Below are 17,369 nucleotides of genomic sequence, written 5' to 3' on the forward strand. Positions count from 1 at the left end.
GAAGCTGAGGCCCAGAAAAGTTAAGCAACGAGGAACTGTGCTTGGCACAGCATCTGACTCCCAGGAGAAGCTCCACAACCATTGCCTCAGCCCTCTTACTTGCTTTCCCACTTAGAGGACTTTGCTATCAATGACAGCGCTTCTCCGTGTTCATGGGCTGCTTGTCTCAGCCACCTTGCTGTGTGACCTTGCATCAGTTACTCCCCCTCTCTGGGCTTTGGTCTTGTCATCTGTGAAATGAAGTCGCCTCTAATGCTCTCTCCGTTTCAGAGCTGTTTGGGACGCTTGACTTAGAGGAAGGATTTCAGATTTAGCCCATGCATTAAAGAAAGTCATCGCCACAATATTTCTCATCCTCTGCCTCCCACAACCGTTTTCTGTGCTATTCATTCTAGCCAGAGCTGCTTCCGAAGCATCTATAACCTTACATTCCAAGATGCACTCCAATCGAGAGGAAAACTCAGCGGCTGAATGGAAATAAAAGTTTTCTCAATTTCAGAGCCAGTTGATTCCAGCAGGCAGCGAAGAGTTGAATCACAGCCTATGTGTTTCACACTTGCTTAGCACACAATGGTCTGTTATTCTGCGTGCATTACTTCATTTACAACGTTCCGCCAGAAAACGCCAAGCAGCCTGCGGAGAAAAGAGTATCTTGAAATCAAGGGAGCCTTCCCAAGCGTTCTTGTTTTCCCAGTGAAAAAGCCAGAGCCTGAGGGCTGAAGTGACTCATCCAAGGTCACACGGTGAGTCCCAGTGCAACCCGGGACTCTGTCTCCCAGTAGGGTCTCTTTCTAGAACCAACTCCCCCCCACCCCCCCACCCCCTCTCCCCGCCAAACTTTCCTTTCTTCATTCATTGCACAAACCTAACTTTGTAACCCACAGCCCCCCAGGAAGAGCTGGCACACAAACCTCCTCCAGAGCATGGGAAAGGTATTCACTCAAAGCAGCACTTTGGAAGGGATGTTTAAGAGCATCCTGTATACCTCCCACCCCCGCAGCAGATACTAACTTCTTCCCCTGAAGTTTAACTCACCCTCCTGTCTCAGGAAGCCTATTTCCAGCTGTCTCTCTGCCGGGCAAGGCAAAGGGAGCCCATGTCTCGATGCCCAGGGAAGAGACGGGTTTGTGGTGAAGATGAAAGGGAAGAAAAGAAAAATCCCAAACACAGCAGTTTCTGGCTGAGTTAGTTTTCAACCTTTCTTCCCTTGCCTCCTTCAGAAACCAGAAGTCCATCCATTCCGCATCTCTCTCTCTCCAGCAGCTGCAGAAAAGCCCAAGAGGAGTGGGGTGGGTTGTTGTTTTTTTTGAAAGGACCTAGAAGCCCCTTTCCCCATGAGAGGTGAGGGTCTGAGGGGTTTGTGGTGGGAGGGAGCTGGGCCAGCTGTCCTGCTTCAGCGGCAGGCTCTGCACTGAGTCCCACGGGGACAGCCAGTGTGGTCCTGCCAGAGAAGGGGGGGCAGGAATGGGAAGGGCTTAGAAATAATCTCTCCATCAGCCAGGCAGCAGGCAGGAACAGCAGCCGCTGCTCTGCCAACCGCCTGGAAGGCAAGGAGGGCTGTCATCCCTCCCCGCCAAGGAGGAGCAGAACTCGGAAGGGGTGGAGGGCAGCCAGGGGCTGGGGCGTCTGCATTTATCTGTCCCTGGCATCCCGAGGCTCCTGGGGATGTGCTGATGATGGGGAGGTGCTCAGGGAGAGGCTGCAAGAGGAACTTTTTCTGCTTTTAACCAGCCCAGACCTGGGACAGGTTCCGAGAAACCCAGCATCTGAGCACTGGGTGGGAGTCCTGGAGGCTGCGTGATGGGTCAGGACCGGGCGTGAGCTCGGAGTCATACATACCTGGCTCCCTGGCTCCCATGTGAGTGGTGGGTGACCTTGGGCAGGTGAGCGTCAGTTTCCTTATATGTAAAAAATATGTGAAGGAGAGGGGGTTTGGCTACAAGGCACATAGCAGGCTCCTTCTGTGGGTTTGGCTGCACACTCAGGGGAAAGAGGAAGAGGCTCAGTTCTAGGGCCTGTGTCCTGGTTTCAACTCTGTACTACCTTGCTGTGTGTCCTTGGTCGGTGACTTCACCTCTCTGGGCCTCAGTTTTCTCACTGGTCAAACGAGGACAGTCGAAACGGTGACGGCTAAAATTGCAACAGCATTTGCTCATGTAGGCGGTCAGTGTACACCGGCTCTTCTTAATTTTCTTAAGAGGTTCTGAGGCCCGGTCTCTTGGCTTCCAGAGGGCAGTTGTTATTATCGGCTCCATTCTGCAGATGAAGCCCGGAGGTCCAAGGAGGAGGCTTGCTCAAGGTCACTTGCTGGCTGGAATGTGCACTGAACAGAGCCTGAGTTCTGTGCAAGGATCTGGGAGTGAGGAAGTCCAAGCTGGAGCCTTCCGAAGCTACCTGGAGGGGGTGGCAGGAGCAAGGTGGGGACTCCGGGGGCTCTCTGCAGCCCGGGCAGTGGAGGAATCCAGGCAGGAGCAGAGGAGCTTATAAGCAGTTTTCAAATGCTATTGCCCCAAATCCAAGGGTTCTATCCAAAAGGCTGGAATTGGGGGAGTGACGAAGGGGAGGGCGGGGCATGAGACCCTGCCTCACCATGGCAACTTCAGTTGGATGGGTTTCCCACAGTGAGTGTGTAAGTGTAACCCAAATTAACACTGTGGCCCCACAAGGCCCGGTCCCCAGAGTCGGCCCACTCTGAGACCCCAGGGTGCCTGTTAGTGATGGAGATGCTCCTCCCCCTTCCTCTGACCCTCTCCATCCCAGTCCTTTCAGAGCCCACGGCTGCTCCAGCGGCTCTCTTAGACCAGACTCCAAAATCATCTTTCCAGCTTCTGCTGGCTTTTCCCCCTCCTCTCTCTCTCTCTCTCCCCACCTCCGCCAGCTCATCCCTACTCGTCTTGATTTAACATCTCTGGCCAGATCTTCCCCAACCTCTTCCCCTACCTCTCAGTTCTCTTTGGATCCAAAGTGCATGGGTTCCAGTCAAGAATTTACCACTTCTGGGACCTTCCTGGTGGTCCAGTGGTTAAGAGCCCCTGCTTTCAATGCAGGGGGTGTGGATTGGATCCTTGGTCAGGGAACTAAGATCCCACATGCTGTGTGGTGTGGCCAAATTTTTTTTAATTAAGAAAAAGAATTTACCACTTCCCTGCTGGGTGACCTTCAGCAAGTTTCTTAACCTCTCTGGGCCTCAATTCCGTCACCTGTGAAATAAAGATGACAGCATCTACTTATTGGTTTGTTATGAATATTGGACAAGTCAGTTTATATTTACAAGGCAGAGCACGAAGAAGAAGAGTGTCTGGGACCAAGCAAGTCCATTTAAGTGCTTGCTGTTATTATGATTATTAACTTAACAAGTCACCTGCAAGAGACCCCAAAAGGGCAGAAAGGGCCTGAGCTCTGAAGGCCAGCTAGTGGCAAGCCAGTGCTCTTGCCACAGCCCCAGTGCCGTCTCTCAGCACTGTCTCTTTGTCCAGGCCATAGGGCCTTTAACTTTAGCCTGGTGTCCTGGCCCATCGCATTCACTGAGTCTTTCCACAGGACTTGGTAAAGTCCTGATCCCCGTTTAACTTAATGCCACTGCCTTCCTGCCCACAGTATTCCCCCCTCTTGTGCATACTTGACCTCAGCTACCCAGGGAACGCAGCCCATCCCCCATTCCATCCCTTTCCAACCTCCAGGGAATCTGGGATACAGAACAGCCTATGCCAGCCCATCCTTGCTGTCTTTTGAAAGACTGCCACCTGCCATATTTTTGTGATGAAGGGATGGCCTGTGACCACGCATGAGTCTCCTAGGGCTGCTGTAAGAAAACACACAGATGTGGTAGCTTAAAAGAATGCAACTGTGTTATCTTGTAGCTCTGGAGGCCAGAAGTGCCAAATGGATGTTAGGGGCTAACATCAACACATTATCAGGGCTGTGTTCCTGCTGGAGTTTCTAGGGGAGAGTCTGTTTCTGGTCCTGGGGGGAGCCCACATTCCCTGGCTGGTGGTTGCATTACTCTGATCTCTGCTTCTGTTCCCCTTCCTTGAGCCCCCTGCCTCCCTCTTATAAGGACCCTCATGATTACCTCAAGGCCGCTGGATAATCCAGGATAATCTTCGGATTTTAAGATCCTTAACTCAATCATATCTACAAAGTTCCTCTTGCCACGTTTGTAACATATTTGCAGGTCCCAGGGATTAAGATGTAGATATCTTTAAGCCCAGAGAGACCCATTTTGGACTTTTGACCTCCAGCACTGTGACATAATAAATGTGTGCTGTTTCAAGCTGCCAACTTTGTGGCATTCATTGCAGAAGCAACAGCAAACTAATACAAACTCTAACTGGGGGAGGGGCAGGCAGGTAACAAACCAGGCATCAGAGATACTCACAATTTGTTGAGGGAAAGGTCCTTTCTTGTCCACACAGCCAGGCCTGCCAGTACCTGCTTCCAGAAGTTAAGATCCATCCATCCATGTAACATACGCTTACCGAGATCTACTCTGCTACAGTGGTTGCTCACTTGCTGTGTAACTTTGGGCAAATCATTTTCCCTCTCTGTGCCTCAGGAAAGATTGGGTAATGATAGCTCACAGGGTGATTATGAGGTATCATGGGAAGTGCTGACTTCAGAGCCTGGCATACGGTAAGTGCTCAATGAGAAATTATTATTTTCATCATCTCTGTTATCTATAATTACAGGAGCTCAAGTCTCCTGATAACGGAGCATGAGAAGAGCAGATCCCAGGGTGTTGCGAGTGAGCAGAAGAGGGAAATAAATGGTGGTGGGCTGTTAAATGATAATAACTGACTTTCTGGTTGGGGGTGGGGGAAATGCTGGTTGGTAGCATTTGCCTATTACTGTGGTGTCAGTATTCCTATCACAAGACTTCATGCTGACAGCAGAACATCTTAGCTCTTGTTAGCCTGTGCCTCTTTGCTCCGTGCATCACAGCACACACAGCTCACAAGGTGGCCAGGAACACACTCCCCAAGCAGGACCCCCTGTTAAGCCTTGATGGGCAGGTGGCGAGTTCATGATGCAAGAGAGCAGACAGGCAGGTTGGAATAAAAAACGATGGGATTCTGTACCTTGCCGAGGGCTACAGACTTTCTCCTGGCCACTCCAAAGCCATTTGCTGTGACAGTCTGGTCCTAACTGGGAGCCCAAGGTTGAATCCAGCCCACTGACATGTCTTATTTGGCCCTCCATTTTTTTTTTTTAACTTCTAAAAATTAAACACAACATGCATACTAAAGTACGCCATTGGTGATAAAAGCTGCGGTTCTCCACACTGGAATGTTTTAGCATCACCTGGGGAGGTCATAAAAACTCCAATGACTGGGCCACGTCAGTGAAATCAGAACTTCCAGGGTTTATATGCATTTTTCAGAGCCCACAGTAGCTCACTCAGGTGCTTCTGGAGGCAGTGTAAACTGACTCTTTTGTTTTTGTCTTTTGTTTCATTTCAGTTTTGACTGGCTTGCTGGATATTAGTTCCCCGACCAGGGATTGAACTCATACCGCCCGTCAGTGAAAGGGTGGAGTTCTAACCACTGGATCACCAGGGAATTCCCCTTGTATGACCCTTTCAAAGGGCAAGTTGGGACTATTGACCAAAATAAGAAATTTGAATGCCCTCTGGCCCCCAGTCATATGTCTAAGAATTTATTCTGCAGATATGCTTGTACATGTCTGCAAAGACAGTACAAAGATATTCATCACAGCATAGTCTGTGATTGCAGCATGACTTCACCGGGGAAACTGAGGCAACCAAATAATCTTTTTTAAGGGCTTGAAGTAAAAGCACAATCATTTCCCACATTCTGAGAGTCCCAAAGTCAAGGTGCCTCCAGAAGCCAAGAGGGATGGCATGAGGCAGGTTGTGTGTCACAGACGTGGAATGCGGGTCCCGTAATGTGGGATCTTTACACTTTGAAGGGAGAGCTGTAACCTGATTTTTATGCTAACTCTCTCACGTTCTGAATGTTGCCAACTCATGAGAAATTTATAAAGTGCCAGCAGATATGTGCATATCTGCTGACCCAGCAATTCCGCTCCTAGGTGTATGCCCATGAGGACTGTGCACATATGCTCACCAGAAGGCACGGGTTAGGAGGCTTGTCACAGCGCTGCTGTAACAGCAGCAGATTGCAACCCCCACTAACAGGAGAGTGTGTAAACAAACCATGTGTGTTCCCACAGCGAAACACCACAGGGCAACAAGGATGCCCAACCACAACCATCTGCAACCACACGGAAGAGTCTCACAGCCATTATGTTGAGTGAATGGAGCCAGACACAAACGAGCAGATACAGTGAGAATCAAAAGCAGGCAAGACTAACGCACAGTAATAAAAGTCTGGAAAATGATTGCCTCTGGGGGTGCATAGCGGGTTCTAGGGGCTGATTACAGTGTGTTAAACCCATGCAAGTAATGTGCGTACTTTAGTATACACGTTGTGTTTAATTTTTAGAAGTTTTTTTTTTTTTTTTAAACAAAACCAAAAACATGGAGGGCCAAATAAGACATGTCAGTGGGCTGGATTCAACCTTGGGCTCCCAGTTAGGACCAGACTGTCACAGCCAGGTTTTCAAAGCCACTCTAGCCACAGAACCTCTGTTTTTTGTCAGTCACCCCTGAACCCTGCAGTTACGCCCAGCTCTGTCTCTTCTTCAACCAGCCTCTCTCCCATCCTCATGGAATTCTGAGGAAAACTAGAGAAAATTCAGCAGAGAAGGCTTACCTTTTCCCTCCCACCTCCCTTTTACCTTCCTTTTCTGAAAGGAAGAAGATGATTGGACTAATGACAGCTGCTTCAGCTTTCTGTTTTAAAAGATGGCTCAAGATGTAGTTATTCCCAGTGAAAGATGCAAGCTCTTCTGGAAAGCAAGTCTGTCCTCAGGCAGTTTGCTGGAGTTGTGGGGACAGTTTCTGCTACAAAGGAAGCACATACCATTGCTTCTGAATGCCAGGCAGCTGAGTCCTTTCACTTGGAGGAGGAATCGCTCCCCTCCTCCCAAGGAGACAAGATGTTTTATATATTTTGATTGGGAGATTACAGAACAGAACACGTGCTGGGGTCTCAGCACCCCCCCCCCAGGTGCCTTTAACTTTTTATTATGACATTTTAAAAACAAGCAGAAAAATTGCAAGACCAATACAATGAACATCTCTATTCCCTGCCTAGGCTCATAACTGCTAGTATTTTGTCATATTGACTTTATATATGAATATATTAATTTTTTTCTGAAATATTGCAAGATGAACTACAGACACTGTGGCAATTCACGTTGAATTCTTCAGCACAGTCAGAAAAATGATTTTATACATACTCAAAAAACTCATCATCACACCAAACACAATCAGTAAGAATTAACAAAAATTCCCTAACATCAGCTAATACTCAGTCTATAATCAAATTTCCATCTCCAAAATGTCTTTTATAGTGTTTTTTCAGACCAATATCCAATGAAAGATCACATGGCATTGGTGGATTATGTTTCTTTACTCTTTCCATTTCCAACAGTGTTCTGTTCTCCCCGCTCCTTGCCCCCAGCCCCCATAACACTGGTTTTTTAAAGTGATCAGGCCAGTTGTTGTGTAGGCTGTTTGCTTCTCTTTCTAGATTTACCGCATGGTTGCCAAGTGTCCTTCTCCCCCGACTCTTTCCGGAAATTAGGTCTAAAGGATTGATAACACTTGGGTTAAATAGTTTGGGCAAAAATGCTTTACAGGTTAGCTCCAGATGCTTGGTGCACCACCAGGGACGATGCCAAGATGTGGGGTGTGCGGTCAGCACAGACAGTCAGACGAGGCTAGAAAGGGAAACAGGAGTCAGAGAGAACATGGCTTTGAATGCTGGGTTGGCACTTGGATCTTAATCAAAAGGCCTTCCAGTTATTAAAAAAAAAAAACTCAGGAAGAATATGACCAGATCTGACCTAGGGAAGATATGTCTGGGGTAGGATGCAAAGACCAGATGAGGAAAAAGATGAGTCAGGGACCCCAGTTAGGACACCATGGAAAGAGGGCAGGAGGCAGAAGGCAGGGACCCGAACAGAGTAGGCAGGCACATCTGGACAAGATCAGGAGGAGGTTGGCAGGAGGTGCGTGGGGAGTGGAGGAGTGGGAAGAGGCTACAGTGACCCCGAAATTTCCAGTTGGGTGGTAGAGCAGATGGTGGGGGAGGGGGCTGTAGCCCAGCCAGAAAGCGATGGAGAAGCTTAGGGGAGAGAGGATGTCAGCTGGAGCTTGCTAGTTAAGGGCGCCCAGGTGCAGGTGTTTGGGAATTTGGGTCCAGAGCCCTGTGAGTCTCGTCAGACGCCCCCCACCCCACCTCCCCGGAAGCAGAAGTGGCCCCCGGGAAGGTGCGGCTGAGGTGGCGGGCGGGAGGACGGGAGGCAGGTGAGGGGTCACCCAGCAGGCCAGGCTGTGTGGAACTTCCTCTGGGTTCCAGGAGAGGGGAGGGAGGACGAGGAGCAGCTGGGGGGCCTGGGAGGCCTGGAGGGCCTTCGAGGGAAAGTTTCCAGATGAGAAGGCGGAAGTGAGTGGGGACTTGGCCTTGAAGGGAGCGGAAGCGGGCTGGAACCGTGAACTCCCTGCCTGGTCACGGGGTCCTGGCCAGATTTTCCTCCTGCCAAGAGAACCCCCAGGAGAGCCTGAGGCCCGCCCCAACAGCCTGGCAGAGTCTGTGTGGCTTGGCCAACAAAAGGACCTGGGGGGTCAGGCCGCAGGTTACTTCCTGTAAAGAGGTGAAGGGGGGAGCGGTGTCTTAGAAGGCCTCTCCCGCCCTCCCAACCCCCGGGAACATTGGAACTTGCATGGCCGCCCCTAAGACGCATGCTCCAAAGCCTCCACAGAGAAAGATGCTGTTCCAGGTTTGTTCGGGGGTCACAGGCCTAGCCGGCTCTCTCTCCTGCTCAGCATTTCAGCCACTCTTTAATGAGAGGGTCTCTGCTAGACGCGGGGGCGGGGGCTGGCTGGCTGTTGCCTGTGAGCCCCCCAACTTCTTGCTCCCCGTTACACCCTTTATTTGACAGGCCGGCTCTCCACTCTCTGTGGCTGGGGAGCTCTGCCTGGTGCTCACTGGGCTCTTGGGTACCTGGCAGGACAGCTAGGTAACTAGGCAGAGGGGAATGGGCTGGAGTTTTGGTCGGGTCCACAGTACGTGGTCCATTCTCCCCAGCGTTATGCTGCAGGGGTGAAAATGCCAATGGCAGGAGCTGAGAACTGGGGAGCCCAGGAGGCCCCTGTTGGCAGTTGGGAGCCTCCAAGGTGGGCACAGGGAGGGAGAGAAGCGGGCCCACGGTCTGGTGGTCTGACCTTAGGAGGCCTCCTCTCCTGGAAACTCCAGCTTCTGAAATGTACCCCCCAACCCCGCCCTACATCAAAGATATGCTTTGCTTTGTGCAAAACCATTATTGTGGTTTTGCAATCTTTTGACAGGAAGGAGCTTGTTGATTTTAGGATGGGTCTGACTCCTTGGTGTGCTCTGTATGTGATTCAGATAGGCCTCTTCAAAATGGACAAGAAAGAATCAGGTTGGTTTGTTTGATTTGGCTTTTTACTTTATTCATTTTTTTTAAATTGGATGATAGTAGCTTTATAGTCTTCTGTTGGTTTCTGCTGTACAGTAATGTGAATCAGCTGTAAGTATACATACATCCCCTCCTTCTTGAGCTTCCCCTCCCACCTTCCCTCCATTCTACCCTGACAGACTGGTGTTGATGTGCTGAAATATTTTGGGTGTGACTGGTCAATGAACAGATACAAATGTTAAGCATCAAAATCTGTATTAATAGCAATTGTTTTTTCCTCATGATTTGGAGGCTTTGTTTTCAGAACTGTGAATGTTTTAGTTGGTGTATGAGAACCTTGAGGGTCCAGGAGCCTTGGGGGCCAGAAGGTTCTAGTGGAACAGGGGAGGTAGGGGAGAACTTGGGGCCTAGGAGAAGGACTGGGAGCCCAAGGTCTCTGGGAGGACAGTGGCAGAGGGAAGGCAAAAACTCACATCCAAGTTCAGGATGTCAGGATAGGAGCAGTTTTAGAGGAAGGAGTCCCAGTTTTCCAAGGGCAAATGGCGATGTGAGGTCATGGTGGCAAGATGCTCCCAGGACTCTCAGTGGGAAGATGATGAAAAGCTTGAGAGACAGGCAGATGGATGCCTCTTGGTCCTTTCAATATCACACCACAGCCTCGACCAACATGCCAGCCCGGGAGTTATTTATATTTAATTCTCTAAGGAACCTTGCCTTTGTTCGACTTTCTTATGACTATTCATTAGGGTCCAGATTCTGAAGTGAACATTCTAACTGGCAAATTTGTGTCTGGTAGAGATGAATATGATTTCTCTCTGCTAGCAAAGAAACCCACGAGGACATGGTTGCCTTGCCCTGCAGAAGGCTCACTGGTTTTGTATATCTCACCCAGCAATCTTATCTCGATGCTCTTAGGTACCTGTAAACACTAGGCCCTCATGTACTTCTTGGATGTGCTTCACAGTCCCGTTGTTAATGAACACAATTGATTTTCTATACGTGTTCATTCTATATTGCTACAAAAGCCTTAAAAAAAAACCTCATTGAAAATTATGTTTTGATGCCCTTTCCTAGCCAGACTTGCCTGCCAGAGCCCCAGGCATGGTAGGCCCAGGGAGCTATTGGGACCTTTAGGGAACTTTTGGTTTTGTGCTGCCTTGATGCAAGCAGAGTAGCCAGAACTCAGCTCAAAGTTTGTTTAGGTTGATCTGTATTTCCAGTTACTAAATTTTGTTCCAGGAATCCATTGCCATGAAAAAAACCATCTCAAACTTAGTGTCATAAAATAATGAGCACTTAGTTTTTTTTAGATTAATTCTTACTGGAGTGTAGTTGATTTACAACGTTGGGTTAGTTTTAGGTGTACCACAAAGTGAAACAGCTATTCATATGCATATATCCGCTCTTTCTTAGATTCTTTTCCCATACAGATCATTATGGGTAAAGAATAGAGTTCCTCATGCTCTACAGTAGGTTTTCTTTTTCCCCTCAGATGTTTACCTTTTTTTACGAAAAACCTTAAACCCATAAAAATTCCAATATGCAAACATAAGCAGTTGTATAATGAACCAGCATTTACCCATTACCAATTAACAACTATAATATATAGTAGCTTCTAATTACTTATCTATTTTATATGTAGTAGTGTGTATATGTCAGTCCTGGTCTCCCAATTTATTTGTCCCCCAACTGCCAAGAACACTTTATTATGCATAAGAATGAATCATGGATTCTGTGGGTCAGGAATTTGGATGCAGTGAGAAGGGCTAGTGTCTATATGATGTCAGTCGGGAGAACCAGAGGCTGGGGAGACTTCAGCATCTGGGGCTGGCACCTGGGCAGGGATGGGCAGAAGGCTGGGCTCAGCTGGGGCACTTGGCCAGAGCGCCTCCCAGGTGACCCCTCCAGCATGGTGGCCTCAGCGAGTGGCTGGACCTTTCATTGCAGCTCAGTGTTCCTGTGAGCCAAGGGGAATCTGCATGGTCTTTATGACCCAACTTCAAAAGTTGCATGGCGTCACTCCTGTTGTACTCTGTTGGTCAACGCCCTCATAAGCCCACTTGCACGCAAGGGAGGCAGCATTGCCCAGGCCCTCAATGGGAGGGCATCAAATGCCGTGGTCGTGTTAAAGCTGCTACCGGTCCTTTAAATTTCCTTGTTCTTTGGTCGTTTGATGTCTTGTAACCTCCCATGTCTCATAACAAACCAAGAGGCTTTGTCTGAAGCCAAGGAAAGAGAAGACTCCAAATGTAATCCTTGTTCCCAGTCCTGACTGTCATCCTTGAGGTTTTTATCCAGTTGTAATGTCTTCTTTTCCTTGGTTTCTCTGATCATGAAGGTGGAGCTTCCAATTAACATATGCCCCGGGTACTCAGAATAGAAAATATGCCTGTTGATGTACGAGAATATTCATGCTACATTTGGTAAGTGAAAAAGGCAAAGGAGAAATAAAATGGAAGAATATCTGTCAAGGTGCTAAATTGTTATCTCCAAATGGGAGGTTTAGATGTGATTTCTATTTTGTTGTTGCGAGTACGTAGTTTTTTCTTTTTATACAAAGTTCAATCATCATGTGGAGATCAAGCTTGCAGACTCTGTAGTCAGACCATCTGTGTTCAGTCTCAGTTCTTTAAATTTCTAGCTTGGGCAGACTACTTTGCCTCTCTCAAATTCAGTTTCCTCATCTGTAAGATCGGAAAAGGCAATGGCACCCCACTCCAGTACTCTTGCCTGGAAAATCCCATGGACGGAGGAGCCTGGTAGGCTGCAGTCCATGGGGTCGCTAAGAGTCGCACACGACTGAGCAACTTCACTTTCACTTTCCACTTTCATGCATTAGAGAAGGAAGTGGCAACCCACTCCAGTATTCTTGCCTGGAGAATCCCAGGGACGGGGGAGCCTGGTGGGCTGCCGTCTATGGGGTTGCACAAGGTCGGACACGACTAAAGTGACTTAGCAGCGGCAGCATCTGTAAAATGGGGCTAACAGTAGGCCAGTAAAACTATCTCAAAGGTAGGATTATTGTAGGGTTAGATAAGACAATGCATGTATCCAGCATAAAATAAGCAGTCAAAGTTCAAAAGTATTCTTAGTGGTATTATTGCTAGTAACTTTATAAAAAAGATAACTGATCAAAGGTTATGCAATTATACCAAAAAGGCAAATTATAGAATCACAGAGAAAGTTTAAAAAAGAAAATAACTGGGTCTTAATTGCTTCTAATGTCCTCACAACAGCATCTTATGTTTAAGTGTGTGTGTTTTATTGCTGGGGAAAAAAATCTCATAATTTGCTCTCATGCGTTTTAAGAGCTGTTTGCTCCAGACATATTCTGCCTTCCTGGAGATTTTGAAAATCTAGGGCAGTGATTTTCCTTAGAGGGGAGTGAGAAGGTCACTAGAAAAGTGTGCTGTCCCGAGGATCTTCAATATTCTAGAACAAGCACTCAATCGGGCAAGGTTGAGAAGCTAAAAGCAATAAAATAATTGACCTGATTAAAAAAACACAAAACACTGCAGAAGCATTGTTCTCTGCTGGAACACAAAAACATTTGTTATCCTAAAAAGAAATGTTTCTTTGGTTTTGCTGTCAGCAGAAATTTTGCCTTTTGTGCCCAATACCCTTCCTAGCTAAATAAATAGGAAGGACAGACAGAACTATCAGTTGTGTATTTAGAGCAAGTCTAGTTGGGCAGGCAGCAGTGTGGAGAGGGGTGATGGTCCACTCATCCCGTCAACATGACAGACAGATCCCCCGGCAGTCTGGGTCTTGGGAGCAGGGCTGGCCTGGGGATGCTGTGCTGAGATTATGTCTTGCTCTGTCACAGAGGGTAAAGTTGGGTTGGAGCTGGAAGTTTGTCAGTTTTGTTCCTGGCATAAGGACTGGCATGGAATGGCCATACAGTGGCATTGGTTGGATGGATAGATGGAGGCATTAAGTGGAGTTGGAGACATCTCCTGACCCCTGAGCTTCTGGGCAGTGTGCTTGGAAGCCGTGTGCACGCGTGCTTCATCATATCCGACTCTTTGCAGCTCCGTGGACTGCAGCTTCCTCTGCAACAGCCAAGCTCCTCTGTGCATTGGAATTTTCAAGGCAAGAATGCTGGAGTGGGTTGCCATTTCCTACTCCAGGAGCTCTTTTTGACCCAGGGATCAAAGCCACGTCACCTACATTGGCAGGCAGATTCCTTATCACTGAGCCACTTGGGAGCCATGACTGGAATCCGAAGAAAAGGACACATTTTGGTCATTTTTCTGCGCTCCATGTAGGGTTTACCTGGCTGACAATAAGAGGATTTATTAAGACCTACCATCTCTTCCCTAGAAATGTGGTGCTGGCATTGCCAAAAATAATATTTATTTTATTTCAAAAACTTTTCCATGTTTTCTAAATTTTCTAGAATGAGCATGTGTTGTTTTCATATACTCATACAAAATTTACAACTGTGTACAAGGAAGCCAAGTGCATATTCTCCTCTTAACAAAGAATCACTGTTCTTACTTTGTTGTGACTATTTCTGGATCCTTTTCGACACATTTTTCATTATATGCTAGAAGGCCTGTTGCACACTCTTCTTCATGACTTCAGTTAACTCCAACAGCAGCTTTGAGAGGAGGGCTTTTCATATTGTCTTTTTACAAATATGGCAACAGAAGCTCAGAGAGGTTAAGCAACTTGTCTGAGGCCACACAGCAGTCAGGGGCTTGAGGGTCTGACATCAGAGACCATGCCCTTAAGCACCCTTCTATACTGCTTCATCCTTGGAAACATAATGTAGCAAAATTGATTTGCAAGTGTATTTTTTGTGATTTAAAAGGCAGATTCATTTTTTTTTTTAATGGGTAAAAGTAAGGATGACAGCTGACTGATAGGTGCAGAGGACCTGGTGACTTTTCTTGCAGACCTGGTCCAGGTGCGTTCAGAGTCCTAGCTCCAACAGTCCAGGGATGCCCAGGAGGCCAAAGGGCAGAGGAATGGCTCTGCCTTAAGTCTTGAACCCCGGTGGCCAACCTGTCCTCTCTGTCTCTTGGAAGTCTTTCCAGAGGGTTAGCAACCACTTTGATACCATCAGGATCTATTCTCCAAGCTTTGAGCATAGAGTTTCATTTCTCTGTGGTAAGAATTTAATTGCTTTCAGTTGTACCATCTTACTCCAGCTGCAGGTGTGGAGAGCTTTGAAGATTAAAGTATGCAGAGATATTAATTATTTAAGGAAAAGCATTTGAACTTGAGACAGAATAAACCTAAATTTAAAAAGCAGGAGGTCCAAATTGTCGAATACTGCAGGCGCACACTTCCTGCTTGACAAAAATGTAGCTGACACGTTGCATGATGCTTTATAATTTACTAACTTTCACAATGTAGTTAAGTCTTATGTGATTTGGGAGGTCTCGGATATGATTGCATCACTCCATTCTCACGGATAAGGATGCCAAGACCCAGAGAGGTCAAGCACCTGGCCCAGAGTCACAAAGCTTCATAGAAGACCAGAACAGGAATTTGACCCCAAGTTTAAAGTTTCTATGATTTTTAGGTCCACTATTCCTTTGGGGCTGGTTCAATACAAAAATATATTCATTCCAATAGAAAGCATTCAGTGAGCCTCCTTTTGAATCTAGCTTTTTCTATTCATGATGTATTGATTTGAGGTTGAGAAACAACCATTTGCAGATGTATTTAGAAATAAAAATAATCCCATGGTGTCACTGGGGATGCTTAAGCAACCAGAATTACGCAGAAGACCCACTATTGCCTTGGGTAGAACGTGGACTCTTAGTGATGGAATCAGTCGACGGTGACAGCACTGTAATGAGGCCATTGAATGAGTACCCAGCAGCCTGATTCCAATCCTTGTGTATGTGGGGAAGCCAGATTTCCATTTGTGCCTAATATCATCAAGCTCCATTGTCTTCCCAGCTCGAAGTTATTAAACGCCTGGGGTTGATGTAATTTTTAGAGGATGTGATGGTAACTGTTGCTTAATGGGGTAAAATTTGCGGTTGTGGTTAAACATTAAGCATTGGCTAATTGGACAGGCCCAAGCAGAAACCCGAGCTCGGCCTCCTCCCAGCATCACTCAGGTGGAAGGCGTCACTTCCCGAGCTAAGGCTCTGTCCCCTTGTCGCCTCAATGGGATAAGGGTAGTGTCTACAACATAGCAGTGTCCTGCGTGGAGGCCTGCCAGGTGCCTCCTGGGTTGATGGCAATTAATCAGAAAACATTGTTGCCAAGGGTAGTGGCCTTGTGGGTGTGTGCATGTACATGCATGTCTTTTAAGGCCCTGAGAAGGGCTAGAAATGGGATCTCAGGGACCTGACTTCTCATTTCCATGGAGTGCACTGATGATTCTAAAATCTGGGCAAGTTGTTTACCTTCTTTGTGCTTCCCTGTCTATAAAATGGACTTAACCCAGATTATCTGTACATTTCCTGTCTATGTAAGATATTCTTAGAGTCTGTTCTCCTTGTGCCAGTTCATAAAGATGATAAAGCCTTGCTGGTGGAGAAGGAGCTGGTCACCAGCATGGATTGGCTGGAAGGGAATGGGAGACAATAGGGCGTGTTGGGGACTGTGGTGAACTGGGGCAGGTGAGTCCCGTTCAAAGGGGTCACCACTACTCAGAAACAGCTGCCTGCTCCTGCATGGGAGGATGGATTCCACATAGCCAGACTTCCTTGTTTATTCAAAACCAGCCAGAACATGGATTTTTAGCACAGAACTTTTGTAATTTTTGAATGCTGACAGCTAATTTAAAAAAAAATGTCAATAGCTGACATCCCAAAGAAAACTGTCTGAATGTCCGATTCAGATTTGGCCCATGTTAGTGGCCTGTGAACCAGCCGCATCTCCAGGCCAGCACAATTCCCAGGCAAGATCACCCTGGGGACCAGGTGATCTTTTCTTTTAGTGTTTTCTTTTAACATGAAGACCCAGATGATAGTCTTGCTGCCACCAAGAAGGAGATGGAAAAGGTCCCTGTTCTTGAAATGGCTCACCTGTTTTTAGCTCTCTGGGCTCAATGTGGTTGATTACATCACCCTGCAGGGCTGCTCTTCTGGAAGAGGGCTTCAGGGGAGCCCCCTAAGTCTTCCTCAACCCCTCGATTTGCACCGTTTATGCTGGAGACTCAGACCTCCTTGCACCCACAGAGGGTCTCCCACCTCAGTCTGTTACCATACCTTTTTTCATGGTACAGATGAGCTTCAGAGTTCTTTGAAGTGTTTCTTTAAAATTTTTATATAAAGACAAATATATCTGTCAATTACATAGATAAAAATATGCATATCCTAAAGTTTACTATTTGAACCATTTTCAAGTGTTAAAGAATTTAAGAAGTGGTTTTTAAAAATTTTATGTTCTGTAAAATCAAGTATGTTCACGTTATTGTGTGGCCATCACCACCATCCACCTCCAGACTCTCTTCACTTGTGAAACTGAAACTCTGTCCCTGGGAAATGGTAACCTCCCACTTTGCCCTCCCCCGGCCACTGGCAACCACCATTGGGACTTTCTGTCTATGAATTTGACTGCTCTGAGTGCCTCTTGTGACTGGAATTGTAGAGTGTTTGTCCTTTTGTGTCTGGCTTATTTCACTTAGTACATTGTCTCCAAGGTTCATCCATGCTGCAGCATGTGTCAGAATTTCCTTTTTAAAGGCTGCACGATATTCCATTGTATGTATGTATGTATGTTCGTATATGCCACATTTTGCTTATTCATCTGTCCATCGATGGACACTTAGGTTGGTCTTTCGGCTGTTGTGAACAGTGCCGCTACACACAGGGGTGTGTAAATATCAGTTCATTTTCAGTACTTTTGGATATATACCCAGATGTGGAATT

The 17,369-nt window shown here is 47.1% G+C and overlaps 1 protein-coding gene across 3 annotated transcripts in view; it reads left to right on the forward strand.

Moving 5' to 3' along the window:
* Window positions 1-8,551: 8,551 nt before the first annotated feature.
* WFDC1 (WAP four-disulfide core domain 1) overlaps window positions 8,552-17,369 on the forward strand; it is a 60,197-nt gene continuing 51,379 nt past the window's right edge. For all 3 annotated transcript variants that reach the window (XM_069552580.1, XM_069552583.1, XM_069552588.1), the window contains exon 1: window positions 8,552-8,868. The gene's annotated coding sequence lies outside the window, so the exon portion shown is untranslated. The remainder of the gene's footprint in view (window positions 8,869-17,369) is intronic.

Source organism: Ovis canadensis, chromosome 14, assembly GCF_042477335.2.
Source record: "Ovis canadensis isolate MfBH-ARS-UI-01 breed Bighorn chromosome 14, ARS-UI_OviCan_v2, whole genome shotgun sequence".
Classification (NCBI taxonomy): Eukaryota; Metazoa; Chordata; class Mammalia; order Artiodactyla; family Bovidae; genus Ovis; species Ovis canadensis.